The following is an 11,695-nucleotide window of genomic DNA, read 5'->3' as shown; positions in this document are numbered from 1 at the left end:
GGATTTACAGAGGAGTCACTAGATGGCAGGCAGTTCTTAGCTGGTAATGAGTCTCAGCTTTTGTGAGGCTCTGTGATGATGCAAATCACCTTAGACAGAGGAAGGAGAAGTGTCTCAGGTGGTTAGAGTTGCTTCCTTCATTACAGAGCTTCACAAAAGCTGAGCGACTCTTTACCAGCTAAGAACTGCTTGCTCAGAGGAGTTTTCCGTCTATTGACTCCTCTGTGAAATCTTATAAAATATGAACTTTCATTTTGACCCAGGAGAACTTTTACAATCTTTTCTCCGATGCCTCATGAAGGGTGTTTGTGCTCAAAAGCTTGCAATTAAAAATTTGTTTATTTAGTTTTGCAAGAATCTTAGAGGCTTAATAAAAGATATCACCTCTAACATGAGGCCTGATTGCCTTAAATCTTATACTACATTCAGGCAGGTTTATCTCAAACCAGTTTTGGCCATTTTCAAATTGGTTTATGTGCAATGAACATCTGTTCTGTTACAGGTTTAAACCAGTTTCTGATCACTTAAACTGGTTTGTGTGAAATGTCTGTCCCTAGCCTTTAAGATCAAAGCAAAACTGCATACAACTATTGGAATCTGCCCTAATTTGCTAGATTACGTATAAAGATTGAAAACCCCCACAAAAAATAGGCAAAAGTAGTCACAAGATACTGTTACCAGTCTAATAGTAATTGTATGTTTTTATTCATATTTGTAAAACAAAATCTAGCCTTCCTGAGCATCTTGACATTCTTCAGTGTCTCTCATTACCAAAACTTCAATAGCACCTCAGTGTCAAGAGTTAATATTACCACACCTGATTAAAGCTAATAACAGTCTACAGGGCTGTGGAAACAGGAGAAAGAAATTACCAAGAATGGCTAACAGATAGCTGAATTGCAGACGAGCAAGTTGAGTAGTAGAACATCAAGCCCACTGAAAAGGACAGAAGTTTGTTAACACCTGTGGAGTGGAGGGATTAGCAGGAATCAGAGAGATGATAATGAGCCACAAGGTTAGTCAACTCCCTCAGTGCTGCCTGAATAGAAATGTCACTGCTCCTATCAAGAAGTTGGTTTTAATGTTTGTGTTGACTCCACCCATACACCCACTAGATCTGCCTCTGTATCTGTGCCATAGGATTTGGGAATACCAAATCAGTCAACTCTCTAAGATGCTAAGACTTATTACAAAGCCTATCTTTCCATGCTTTTAGTAGCAGTGTGGTCACTGGAGAGTTAGGTTGTAGGCCCTTTAACTAAGATTCTGAGACTGAAATAGGATTTTTTTTTCCTTCCTTGGTTTTAGGGAAGGGGCTGCATTTATTTGAATTGTATCACTCATGTACACAACTAAAGATACTTTATCCCTGGATGAGTTGATTGTAATGGTCTTGGACATCTAAATAAATGTACAAATAAAGAAATATTCCCCCTCGTAATGTTCTAAATAGATCTCCAGTTGAAGAAAGCGAGTATGCAAAAGCATCACTATTAAAGAAAATACTTAAGCATATGCTTAACTATAAAATAACTAAGCCTTAGGTACCTGATTAAAGTGTTATTTTAAATAGAAAGACTTTTAAGGGAATTATGAAGCCCAAAGGGGTATATTTTTGGAGATGCTACTGTGGTGATTTTGGCATGCAAAACTAGCCCATCTTTCATCATACTAGCCCCGTCTCTGTTTGTGTGCATGTGTATGTGAATCATTAGTCAAAAAGAAGGACAATTGGGAGTGGAGATATATATTTATTTAGGAACCTGAATATCAAGAACTTGCCTGCTCCTAAAAGCTATTGATCTCGCAAGTCATCGCTTTCTGCTGTCACTGTATTTTTAATGTCTTATGGTAGACATCAAGATGGCACCGCAGGTCCTCATAGAAGGGGTCCAGTTGGCATTTTTTGTCTGCTGTCCTCATCCCCTTCCCCTATAGAGCTGCAGCTTCCTGGTGTCACAGAAGAGACAGTGACCGTGTGAGAGAAGTTCTCTGCTCCTTGGTTGCAGATGTAATTTCCTCTGTAGGGTTGACTTGCTGGCTCCTCCTCAATTAGGCTTGACACTGCTGCTATTGAAGCAGCTTTCTTTTTTGCTGCTGCTTCCTTCTCCTGCTGCCGCATGTCCTGATATACCTGGTTCATGATGAACTGGGTGGTGTTCCTAGGTGCCCGCATCCCTGGTGCACGCCACCCCCATAGGTTCATGGGTCGCAGTAGTCTGGCCACAACTGCGCGCATACTTGCTGGCACGTGGAACTTGGGGACCCAGCAGTACTGTTTTATTCTCCAGTACTTTGTTTGACACTTCTTCCAGGATTGCTTGCTGTTGGACCTACGCCATCTCCTTCTAGACACTTTGCAATTTTTCTTCCGATAAGGGGAATGGGTAGCGCCAGGCTGCTTCTGCCTGATAGTATATTGGTTGTAAGGGAGCCCTCCCACACTCCTTCTTTCCCTCCCCATGGCTCTTCCTGCTGCTGCAGGCTGCTGATCCTGTTGTTCTTGCATAGAAAGCTGCTGCCACCAACGTTGCTGCCTTCGCCTGTTAGATAGAGGTAGGTTGGGTCTCTGTTCTGCCGAATTCTTCTCCCCTTGGACAGCTAGCTGCTGCCTTGGTTTCACCTCATGTTGCAGCTGCCTGTTCCTTCTGCACCGTCGACTCTTTCTGCTACGGCCAGTCCCTCCTGGTCTTAGCCAGGTGGGCACTTGCTCCCGCCTGTCCTGTAAGTGCTGTCCTTGTCTGCAGCTGTTCATGCCAGTTCCTCCTGTCTCATGGCCATGCCTTGCTCCTCTAGCAGCTGGTAGCTTGATGACTCCCTGGTGTGAGTTACCTTTTGGGCCCTTGTCCCTGCAAAGACTCATTTGGCCATCAGTATCCTGCCACTGGGAGTGGTGGCTTCCTCTGAGCTCAGAAGTCCTGTCCACATTGACTGTAACATTCTGGTTGCTCTGGGCAACAAGCACCCAATCACAAAGCAGTGGGTGGGGCTGAGACTGAATATTCCACCGGGGGCTCTGATGGGCTGGGATTGGTTTTCCTATTTAGAGGGCTTAAGGAAAGTACAAGCTAGTATTTGCCTCAAACTGTGGGGTAGCTGAACCCCTCCACATATGTGCTGTGCCTTCTGCCTGGGCTTTGACTGGAGGTGGGCTTGCACCAGCATGCCTGATCCCAACACTTCCAGTCTGGTGTGGGTCACATCCAGCGTAGCTGTGAATCCTTGTCTCTGATATATGACACCTGTGACCTTGATACAGTTCCAGTGATCAGGGCCTATGTCACTCCTTTATTTCATCCAGCTCCGCTTCTAGCTTTAATGTTGATCTTTATTTGATGGGTTTAAGTGGCTGAACTAAAAAAAAATAGACATTTCCCTCTGTAGCTCTCAAAGCACTGTGTAAAGCTGAGTGAGCATAATGGCAGTCTCATTTTTTAAATGGAGATACAGAAGGATTGCTTACACTATGGCAGTGTGTAAAAGAAAGAGAGAAAAGGATAGACTGAGGCCTACTACAATACCACACATCTGTTTAATATTCATTCAGGAGACTACAATAAAAATTCTGAGGCTGGTATATTAGGACTACAATGGAGAAAAAAAGTTTTGAACACCACAAATGTGAGCAAAGGGCAAGTTAATTCATGTTTCAGATTAGGAGATATTATTTTACCATTTATCAACACAGGATGGCAGCAGTAGCCTGTAAAACTTGTAAGTAATATAGTATGTTGTGGGGGGGGGAATGCAAATCTCTTATTTTTAGTTATTATGGAACCAATAGCTTATGGAGCTCAACTGGACTGAGAGCAGCTGCAAGTAGCATTGAAAGAGGTCTTAATTTTTGTCCTTGTTTAATCCTATGGAGCAAAGTTGTCCTAGACAGAACCCATATTGGTCATTATGTAATGAAAGCTGATTATGTTCCTGTGGTGTACCATTACCTGCTGCCGTGCTGTCTTATTCAGCTTTCTGTAGTATGTCATATAGCTGTCTCTTCAGTCATTCTTTGTTTCTCAAATAAACATTAGCATTTAAGGTCTGATTCAAAGCCTGTTGAAGTTAAACAGCATTTAACTAATGCTTTAGTTTAAATATAAGTATTGAATTCAGTTTAGGGATACCTTATTGAAGTTCCTTGGCCTATATTATATAAAATAAGTGAGATCCAATTTTTTTCTGCTTGAAACCACATTTGCTGAAAAATGCTACACTTTAGCAAGCCAAACCATTTCATACAGTCACATTTATTTCAATAAATGCTTCCCAAAAAAAATGGGGAAGATTTTGCACCCCCTTCCCTTGCCCAATACAATTCAATTTTATTAAATAAAAAGAAAGAAAGCTAAAAAAAAATAGATAAAATTTTCCATTTCAGATTAAACTAAAATTGTGTTCTACCCCAAATAATATCAAATGATATTTATTGCTTTCCAATTTGCTTGGTCAATAGGGTTTTGTTTGTTTAAATTAATAATAATTTAAATGTATTCAAATTAATTGGAAAAAAATCAGTCATGCAATTTTTATGGAAGGACAATCTAGGTAATTCAGTGGATTTTCCTGGCTTTAAAACCCTCCTAGTCTATAATGTGTTTTAATAACATAAAATTAAAAATGAAACTGCAGCAGTCCAACAATGCAAGAATAACTGGCACTTACAGTACAGTGGTTATGAGTACTAACATATAGACCTACCCTTTTTTCACAACCATTTCAAGCTCTATTTAAAACGGGTATACATGGTGAGCATGGCATCGAGATGCAATGAGAGCATAACAATCTCACCAGCTACAGCAATAACTAGAGCAGTCTAGAGGTTTACACTCCTATGAAGGCTTTGAAAGGATTAGGATAAGGCAAAACTCTCTCGAGGCTGATGCTTCCTCCACTACTTAGGATACCTAGATGTGAAGTGAGCTAATGCAGATGTCTGCTCAGCTATCTTGGAACCATTAAGTGGAGTGATACAAAGGAACTTGAATACTTGAAAATTTGGCTCCAGAGGCAAAGGTGGAATAACAAGTTATAGCTCCTGTGACAAAGGAGGGGGTACTCAAAGACTAATATTAATCTACACCCCAAAATATGGTCTATATATAGAATTAAACTTCTGTCTGAAAAACAGGTATGGAAGGAGGTCAAATACCTGGGTAAGCAAAATGATTGTCAAAAAGACGAGATACCTACAGCTAGCTCTGTAACCATGACAACTCCACTGAAGCCAGTGAAGGGGATAAAAATCTGACCTTCAGGTCACTATATTCTCAAAAGATGAAGCCAATTCTGTTTTAAATTAACTTCAGACACTAGCACACTGAAAGCATTTTGATTCCTACTCATGTTTTAATTTTATATTATACACCAGTGGGCATGTCTTCAAAAGATGCTTAAAGTACAGTGGACTAATTCTATTCCACATTAGCATGTCACAGCAAAAACTTGCTAATGTGGAATAGAATTAATCTACTGCACTTTAAGTGTTATGAATTGTACATGCACCATTGATACTGTGCGTTTATGTAGTACCTCAGATTAGAGATACGAAACAATGAGTAGCAACAACACATTACTGCACGTGTAGATGCATGCAGTGCCCCCCCCCCCGGTTGATTTAGACCTTGATTAGGAGTCATTTCTGCTCATGATTTGGAAAGCAAATCCATTGTTCCATGCTTTTTCTTCTCCCTCAAAGAAATCTTAATATAAACACATAACGGAGTTACTTGAAATGTAGCAACTGTTTTCATTCATATGTTTACGGTTAACTCCCTCTACAAACTGTTCTGAAAAGTAGAATAAAATGTGAGCAATAGAATATCAAATAGGATTAAACTGCTTGGATCTGCATCAGCATGGATCTCTTTCTAAGTCTTGGTGGTAAATATTTAGAATTCTTGTTCTCCAAGTTTCACATGGGAAGCTTAGATGCTTCCAACTCTAGAACTAGAAGACATACAACAACATTTATTAGGAAGTGGGTTTAGGACAAATTGAAAGAATTTTTTTTCATACACTGTGTGCAGTTAGCTCATAGAACTCACTGCCACAGGCTATTGAAGAGGCTAATAATTTAACTGGGCTCAAAAGAGGATTGGGCAAATACATATAGGATAGGTCCATCAGTATCCTGTGAAATACAGGATCCTAAGCAAGGTAGACCTAGGTCTGATTCAACATAGCTTCTCTGTTCTTCTTGCCTCGAGTTTACTGGTGGTAGAATTTCCACCTCAAGAATTTCTGGTTTCTGACGCTGTATCTATTCTATTAGACTATGAAAGGCAATAGGCATGTGGTGATGGTGGATGGGGCAATCTAATGTAGCATCCTAACGCAAATTAATAGTCCAGGCAACAATAACATACTACATTTCATTAGTTGCAATGACAACATGTTAGCTAAATTATCACATTAAATTTGTGAGAGTACAAGTGAGAGTGTGTGTGCGTTTGCTATCAAAACAAAGCCAAATCTATTTTACTTTCTGCCAGTCTCTTTTGTCTTATTTTTCCAGTGGTCATTTGCACCTGGCACAGGGTGTATAGTCCTGAAGTGGTAGCATTTGGGATGTACTTTGTACCTGCTCTAGTCATGTGAGGTAGTTGAAAATTCACAGTTTCGTTCATTAACAAGAAAGGACAGGGCTGCATTTGAATCTTCAAGGTAATGAAACAAATGGCAAAATAAGAAAAGGAGAAAAGATAAAGGCTACAGCCATTAATTCAGGTCGCTCTGCTTCTATGGATATAGTTCGATCAACCACACTTGACTGAGAAGAACAAGCTATTCCAGCGTCTCTGTTGCTAGTCTGTTCAGAGTCCATGGCCCAGAGAATAGGAAGGGTGATTGTCTGAAGAGAGTTGTTAATGGCTGCCAATCTGAAGACATATTTAAGTCTTGAATACCAAGCTGCATTCCCTTTGTCTTTCTCTACCAAGCAAAGTAGAAGTAGCAAGATCTTTTTGCATGATCAATGATAAAAAGAGAAGTTTCCATCCAAAAGAAATTTCCATTCTTCAGAATAGTAGGGGAAGCGGTGCAGAAAACAATGGTACTTAGGTTAGTGTACAGAAAGTTAAGTTCAATTCCTGGCTTGAACACACACAGTGTAATTGATATCATTAGAAGCAATGCTGTAAAGGGAGAGAAAAAAACTGGCCAAGGTTAGATGTGATTGTGAATGCCAAAAATCTTTAGCAGTTACTACCCATATGCCACTATCAGAGCTACACTTTAAAAAATAAAAAAATAAAAAAAATAAAATATAAAACCAAACAAACCCTCAAGAAAGCTCAGACATTTTGACCTCCTAAATATGTTTGGGTCGCTGGTGTAGAAGCTACAGGTATCAAGGAGTTGATGCTTATAATGAGAGAGAAGCATACAAAGTCAGAAACAATGTTTTTTACTTCTGAATTATCTGAGTGATTTTTTCCTATTCATTTTTTCAATTTATTTATCCGTGGTAATCTTGCAGGAGAAAGCTGCAAAAACCAAAAGCGAATAGTATGCAACAAGTCACGCTTAATGATTTAAGGTGACCATTACAAAAAAAAATCATACCATCAGTTGCACAGGCAAAATGTAAACATCTAAAAATATACCATTGGCTTTAGCTCTCAAGTATTGTCTCATTTGGGGTGAGAGAAGCCTGACTCTCCATTGGCTATAATACCAAAACACTATCAGCTAAAATACCTAAACAGTACTTGAAGAAGGAACAAAAATCCAGGGCAGGTGAGTGCCTCAATCCTTAGGTTACAGTCATGCTCCCTCTTGTGTTTTTTCTCTGAGTCTATGAATCTTGAATTCTTTTCTTTTGAATGGTATATCTTTAAACAGAGGGGGGCAGTACATGGGGGAAAACCCCCCCAAAATTAGAGGTTGGTAGTTAAATCACTTTTGGTATCATCCCTGTGCAGAGAAGGAAACTGGACTTGGAGGTACCACAACCAATGGACATGCTCTAAATCACAAGGGCATGGTTAGAACAAAGTAGGTATTGCTGGGGGAGAGTGGTTGGTTTTTTTTGTTTTGTTTTGTCTTTTTTTAGGGGGCCCAGTGCTATGGCTTTGCAGATCAAGCCCCTATGGTTCCTAAGTGGAAGTACACTTTGTTTCTGAATCTCAAATGAGTGTAGGCATATGATAGCTGCTCAGCCCTATCAGAACTACTAGGCTTCAGCACACATGCAGGAGTATCTCTTTTCAGACACCACTATGGAACTTTCAGGTCAACAGCTCAGACGCCTATGAATATTAAAGTGAAGAAGTAGCTGAATGGTGTTTTTCAGGATCTCGGCTTTGGATTTAGATGCCTAAATTCCACTCAAGTCCCATTGCAGGCAGGTCTTTCTGAATCAACTCCTAGCCACTCTGTTCTTCAAGGAACTGATAAAAGGATAACCTTATGTCACTAAGGCATCAGTTCAATATGACCCAACTCAGCAATGACATGAACAAAAAAAAGTCACTGTCTAACATTTATTTACGTAAATGCAAGGAGCTGATAGCGAATATCTAGTTCCAGTTAAGGTGACCACTACCAAAGATGCTAAAAAGATGTCAGAATTTAATAAGTAAACAACACCTATTAAATAAGAAAATACACTTAGTAATTATGAGAACAGAATTACCTTTTTACCCACATAAATTAGCTCTCTTCAAGGTCAAGCTGCATTTTCAGTGTATTTCGGGAAATGCCCTGCTTCTTCTATAAACAAAAGAGAGACCTCCCATGACATTTCATGCCTGTCCTAGTGTCAGGTGCAAAGCCCATGAAAGACCGTAGAGACTTCTGTTAACTTCAACAAACTGCTGTGAAAAAAAGACATTCCACTGACTTGAAGATACCAGCATACAGTAAATCTACACCTTCCGAGCTTGCATCAGTGTTGAATCTATTGCACTTATACATGGAAATAAAAAATAAGATTTTTGTTAAATCTATTTTTACCACACAGGCATTAGTTAATATTCGTGAAGTTTATGTGAGACTATAGTAACTAGACTCTTCTTCCAGGGATCAAGTTACTTCCCAAATCCAGAGGGTGGTGGTTGATGGAAGTGAATTGTCATGGTGCCCTGTGACCAGTGGGATCCCCCAAAGCTCTGTCCTTGGACCCATATTGTTCAACATCTTCATTAATGATGTGGACATTGGAGTCAGACGTGGACACCGATGTTGCCGATGACACCAAACTTTGGGGTAAAGCATCCATACCTGAAGACAGGAGGATGATCCAGGCTGACCTCGAGAGGCTCAGGAAATGGGCGGATGAGAACCTGATGGTGTTTAACACCGAAAATGCGAAGTTTTTCTTTGGGAGGAAAAACTTGCAGCATCCTTATAAGCTCAGCAGTGCTACACTGGCTAGCACTACAGATGCGTCTCAAGCAAATCCCAGGATGTCATTTTCCCCTTGTACTTGGCCTTGGTGAGGCCGCAGCTGGAGTACTGTGTCCAGTTTTGGGCTCCACAACTCAAAAAGGATGTGGAGAAGCTTGAGAGAGTCCAGAGGAGAGCCACGCACATGATCAGAGATCAGGAAAACAGACCTTATGAAGAGAGGCTGAGAGCTATGGGGCTCTTCAGCCTGGAAAAGCACAGGCTCAGGGGCGACCTGATGGCCACCTATAAGTTTATCAGGGGTGACCACCAGTATCTGGGGGAACAATTGTTCACCAGAGCCTCCCAAGGGATGACAAGGTTGAACAGCTATAAACTCCTGCAAGACCGTTTCAGGCTGGACATAAGGAAGAATTTCTTTACTGTCTGAACCCCCAAGGTCTGGAATAGCCTGCTATCGAAGGGGGTTCAAGCACCTACTCTGAATGCCTTCAAGAAAAAATTGGATGTTTATCTTGCTGGGATCCTGTGACCCCTGCTGACTTCCTGCCCCGGGGCGGGGGTCTGGACTTGATGATCTTCCGAAGCCCCTTCCAGTCTTAATGTCTATGAAATCTGAGGTCTGAAAGATATTTGCAGTAAAAATTTTTGTCTGATTTAGTACCATGAGTTAGTCATTTATGTCACAGAGTGCATTTATTTGTAACACTATTACAGAAGAAAGAATATGTTGAAATTGCAGGATCCTTATGTACAGGATCCAGAACTTCAAGTGGTGAAAACTTGATTCACATATAGAAAGACTTTTTATGATTAATATAAGTTATTATTACAATTAGATTTCACCTCAGAGATTGACATCCCTCTAAATATAAACCTTTGCATCATCATAGTATAAGAGAAGTAATAGTATGTGATACAAATGTGAATCAAAGATGGTGTGCAATGGAGAGGGGGAAAGAGGAATCACTACCTATGTTCATAAATTAGAGGTGGTAAAAGTTTTTTATAAATAACAAATGCATGTCTATTATAGTTCTTTCCCTTCCCCCTGTTTTTGTCCCCTTTCCTTTGGACTGTTCCTCAAGCCAAACACATGGTTTCCTTCAGAACCATTGTTAACAGGAAGGATGGAGTTCTTTTTTTAAACAATATTGTTGTGAAACATTGTATCATACCAATATAATTTGGCCTCTGCCACCCATGTCAGAAATCCTAATTGAATGTCATGCAGATAAAAATAATATTAAGTTATATTTATTCCTAACTTGAGTTACAACCATTGACTGACAATTTACATATATCTCGACTATAGCATGAATACTGCATGACATGAGTGGATGGATGAGAAGACTCCCAAGGGTGGATAGAATAGCTGCAGAACAAGCCATTACAGAGTCTGCATCATTTAACACGTACAGCACATCTGTTTGTCACCCTTGGCCTGCCAAACGTAGTCCAGTTGGCTGAGATTTTATGATCTAAAGCAATGAGTCAATACTTCCAACAGAGTTATAAACTCTTGACCCCCTAGTTATTGTCTGAGACATCAAGTCCCTGTGAGAGAGAGCGAGTAAAACTGAGCATAGAATGCCTGATGCTACACAGCAATTAAGCAGGGGAACAACCCATGTCCGTGGAGAGGAATTAAAAACAAAAACCTTGCTTTACTAGGTCTAGGAAAGACTGAAATATGTAACAAAGAATTAACTGCAAATAGAGGCTATGTTCATCATAATCCTATCATTAATATCTTTTATTTTTTTTAAAAGAGTGATTGCAAAGTAATGGCACAGCAGTGGGTGTAGATTGGTGGTGTTCTCTGACACTGATGTTCTGTCACACTTTAGAATTCATGTACTGTACAGATTTGCTGTCTCCGTCCACTCTAGGAAATTGGAGTGAATATGAAGTGAGAGAGAAGCAAAGTCTCTGTGCACAGACTTTCCATTGCCTGTCCCTGCAAAAAATGCATTAGTCTGGTCTGGATGCACATATTCCATTAAACTGAGAGGAATGTTCATGCTATAGAAGAGTTGCAGTTTTTGTAGCTGGAAACCTCTCTCTCTTTTTCTTTTGTTTCCTGTACTACTGAAGACTTTATTTAATAAACATATCCAAAAAAATTCAGTGTCACTTTTCTCACTTTCCCTTTACAGTGTCAGCTGCTGTGACATTAAACAGTTATTTTTCTGTCATTTCATTGGCAGCTTCTCTGTCTCCCTGCCTTTACACCGGTACAGCATGTCCAGATGAACATGCAGCTTGTAGTGTGTCAAACCTTTTGTGGCACCGAAAACTGCACGTGGCAAACATTCAACTGCCAAAAACCCCCACAACCTCCCCC

Source organism: Crocodylus porosus, unplaced genomic scaffold (genome assembly GCF_001723895.1).
Source record: "Crocodylus porosus isolate Cpor-Errol unplaced genomic scaffold, CroPor_comp1, whole genome shotgun sequence".
In the NCBI taxonomy this organism is placed as follows: domain Eukaryota; kingdom Metazoa; phylum Chordata; order Crocodylia; family Crocodylidae; genus Crocodylus; species Crocodylus porosus.
This window is presented reverse-complemented; position numbering follows the sequence as displayed.